The sequence below is a fragment of the Helianthus annuus genome, chromosome 17 (assembly GCF_002127325.2).
Source record: "Helianthus annuus cultivar XRQ/B chromosome 17, HanXRQr2.0-SUNRISE, whole genome shotgun sequence".
Classification (NCBI taxonomy): Eukaryota; Viridiplantae; Streptophyta; class Magnoliopsida; order Asterales; family Asteraceae; genus Helianthus; species Helianthus annuus.
In genome coordinates, this window is record NC_035449.2 from 57,555,910 (window position 1) to 57,559,517 (window position 3,608).

The window sequence follows — 3,608 nt, forward strand, 5'->3', positions numbered from 1 at the left end:
TACCTGAGCAAATCGGATCAAATCTTCATCGCTTGGACCTCTTGTAAGCTTCTTTCGTGCTTTTATGCGTTTTTAAGCGTGAAAGTCAAACAGTGTTTGACTTTCAGCTTTGACCAGTCTTTGGTCAACACGAAGTTCGTTTGAACTTCGCAACGTGAGCGTAATCACGATGGTTACAAGAAAAGTGGCCATTCGAGACTAAATTTTCAGGGGCTGATATATCTGGCTCAAATATGTAATATTTAAAACTGATTTATCAGTCACTAAAAATATTTGGGACTGATTTTTACGAGATATATTTTTGTGACTAATAATCGGTCGCTAATATCTTAATACCTTATTTGAGACTAAATTTTAGTCGTAGATATGTTTGAGCCATTTAGCTTTTTCGAGGGAAATTTAATAGCTACTAAATTTCAGTCTTAAATGTGTTCCTTCTATAATGAAAATTGACGCAACTGTGTTGGGGACTAATCTTCAGTCTCTAATATAGACAGAATGTATTGGCGACTAAATATCAGTCCTTAATATTTCCAGTATGGATCTCAGTCTTGAAGGAGTTTTGTAAAAGAAATTATCAAGGACTGATTGTGTGTCTCTAGTTATTTGGCGCAAGTTCTCCCATTTTAATGGAAGTATCGGGGGCTAAAAATCAGTCTTAAAAATGTTGTAAGGGACCTCATTTAGACAAACGTTCGGTTAATAATATTTTGATACTTTAATTCGGTTTGGTTCAAGCTCTATTTCTAAAGCTCGCGTTTGGATCATTAATTATTTATTAGTTAATTTATATAATTTTTTATTATAAATAATTGTAACTTTTATATATAAAACATAATATGTTGTATAGTTATTTATATCATAAACTTATACATAATAATAACTACTATATAAATGTATATTTAGTATACTTAGTATATCAATAAAAATTATACAAATAAAGGGCTCGTTTAAGCGTACGAGCCGGCTTGAACACGAACACGTTTAACCTCAACTCAATTCAAGCTTTTATTAAGCCGGGCTCGAGTAGCTCATGAGCGACTTGGCTAGTTTGTATAATACGCTCGCTCAATGTTTGTTGAATTAAAAAAAGACAAATATTTATTTTTTTTTCTTTTCTTTCTTTTAAGTTTTTTTTAATATAAAGTTAGATAGTTCTAAATTCTTAATAGTATTTTGAAATTTTACAAAATGTTGTCAATATTTTATTATAATTTAATCAATAAAGCAAAATGTATGCAAATGAATTAAAGAAAAGTATACATAAGTTTTATATTTTTCCGTCCTTTAAAATTGAACTCCCTCTCACTCTAAAAAATTTTGATTTCGTCAAAATTTTGATTTCCCTCCATAGCCCATATTAACTCCCCTCCCTCAACCCTAGTCTGTCATTTCTTTATAATCCACGCCTCCAAATCCAATGAATTTCGATTCGCAAATGTCACAATAATCAGGTGTCTTCCTCATGCCTTTTGTGTCTTCTTCATCATTTTTGTATCTAGGTTCTTTGGATTTTCGAAGTAATTTCTTATCAATTTTCCTTGGTTTTTATTTTACAATGAATGATTAAATTCATGAACATATATGTTTGAACTTGTGATTTGGGTTGAACTAAACAAAATTCGTTCTTTCGTATTGTTAGTATGCATACAAGTTAGTCGATGATATGCCTAAATGAGAATAGCTTGATTATTTCAATACGAACTTGTGATTTAAGAGGACCAGTACTCAATATCTATGATAAAATCTTGTTCCCGTTATTTTTGATGTTGAGATTGAGTTGAACTTTAAGCCATTGTTATATCGCTACTGAATATAAATCACATGTCATGTGTTCTTAAGTTGATCTACAAAAATAAACTTTTTTGGTGTTTTTTTTTTTGAGTGCTCAACTTATATGATATGCAAAAATCAATTTTGGGTGAAATTAAGTATAGCCAGAATTGATTGATGTGTCCTTGTTTATCAGTATTGCTATTTGATGATCACATAAATGAACATATAGAAAAATATTACAGGTTGATGTTATTTAAGAGTGAATACTCATATTTAAAAGAATATATATTTATACTAATGGCTTAAAAATCCAAAAAGTATATTAACTTCTGATTAGCAAATGGTACCGGGTATCGGTTTGGGACCGGTACGGTATTTACTAAATTTTACCTTTAAAAAAGTTCGGTACCGAACCAGTATCGAACGTACCATACCGACTGGTACACATTTTTTGGATATTTCGGTATCGAGCTCATCCCTAATTCAAAGTCTGAGTATGAGTTTGATTTTGTTTTGACTGGAGATTTTTGGAACGATGGAATAAGAAAAGGGCTTTGTTGCAAATCAAACGTTGGAAAGTGGCCAATCAGTTAAGCATTCCAAGCACTCTTCTGAAATATTCCACTTTTTAGTACATCTTTTTTTCCATTTCACGATCAAGGAGGATGTTTGTGTATTGTTTGCAGATAAAACAATTATTCTTCGCTTTGTATTTTTGTGTTTCTCAAACTAGGAAGAAGTTCATTTGCTGTGATATACAAGAGATACAATTACAGGTGAATAATCAAATTTGAAGCAAGGAAACTGTATATTTCTTTTTACTTTTAGCTATTGACAAACTATAAACATGTTACGTTTTCAATTGTATTCTTGATAGGCTTGTACATATATCAAACGTTTAGTTAGTGGTTCATTTAGCGTATAGTTCGTAAGCCTTTCGATGAGAAATTTGTATACGTATCTTCTTTGTTATATTAAATGCATCATATTATATGTTCTTGTGATTTGGTATTATGCCATCCAGGGTTTTAATCATTGACTATGAGTTTGTAAATTGTGACAGGAAACTTTAACCAATTACAACATAGCGGCGGATAATCAAGAACTTTGGAGCATTAACGGATGTCAACAAGCCCGTCTTCCTTTTCTTAATATAAGTAATGTTTATTTATTTGTGTTATTGAACCCACAAGTTGTACATCTTTATATTTGTTGTATTCGTTCACATGTATTACTCTATCTAAGTGTATTTCGTGTAGACATTTGTAAAAACTTTTTGATATCCCTACATTTACTTTGTGACATACTGTTAGAGATCATTTTTCAACATTGAAGGAACATAAAATGGGTTGATTTTCAAAAGTTGACTTTTGGACCCCAAATAAACATCTTTGCGATTGAAAACAAATGTTATCTTAAAGTGATTATCAGTTCCCCAAACTACATATTTGGTACTGAATGGCATGCTATGTGAGATTAATATTCAGTACCTAAAATAAGCTTATTAAGTACTGAAATTGTGTGATGCCTTGGACTAGTTTTCAGTCTTTAAAACATCTTATTAGAGACTAATTTAATATGAATCACGAACAAAGCAAAACGTACTAGGGACAATATTCATAGGTTTAGAGGATTAACTTTCAGTCCTTGAAGTTATGTATTAGGGATTGAAATATCATATTATCCGAGACTGATTTTCAGTCACTGAAGAAATGTATCGGAAACTGAAATGATATGGTACTGGGGACAAATTGAGGACTACATTTTCATGTATCAAAGACTGACCATTAGTACTTGTTTGTGTCATACAATGGCGACTGATTTTTAGTTAC

At 31.1% G+C, this 3,608-nt stretch overlaps 1 long non-coding RNA gene across 2 annotated transcripts; it reads left to right on the forward strand.

The window, feature by feature from the left end:
• The first annotated feature begins 1,344 nt into the window (after positions 1–1,344).
• LOC110922403 lies at positions 1,345–3,036 on the forward strand. 2 transcript variants are annotated; one of them, XR_004887123.1, is made up of 3 exons: positions 1,345–1,454; positions 2,300–2,552; positions 2,840–3,036. It is a non-coding gene; the product is annotated as an uncharacterized LOC110922403 (long non-coding RNA). The 2 variants fall into 2 exon arrangements; XR_002583132.2 differs by having other exon boundaries at positions 1,349–2,552.
• The last annotated feature ends 572 nt before the right edge of the window (positions 3,037–3,608 follow it).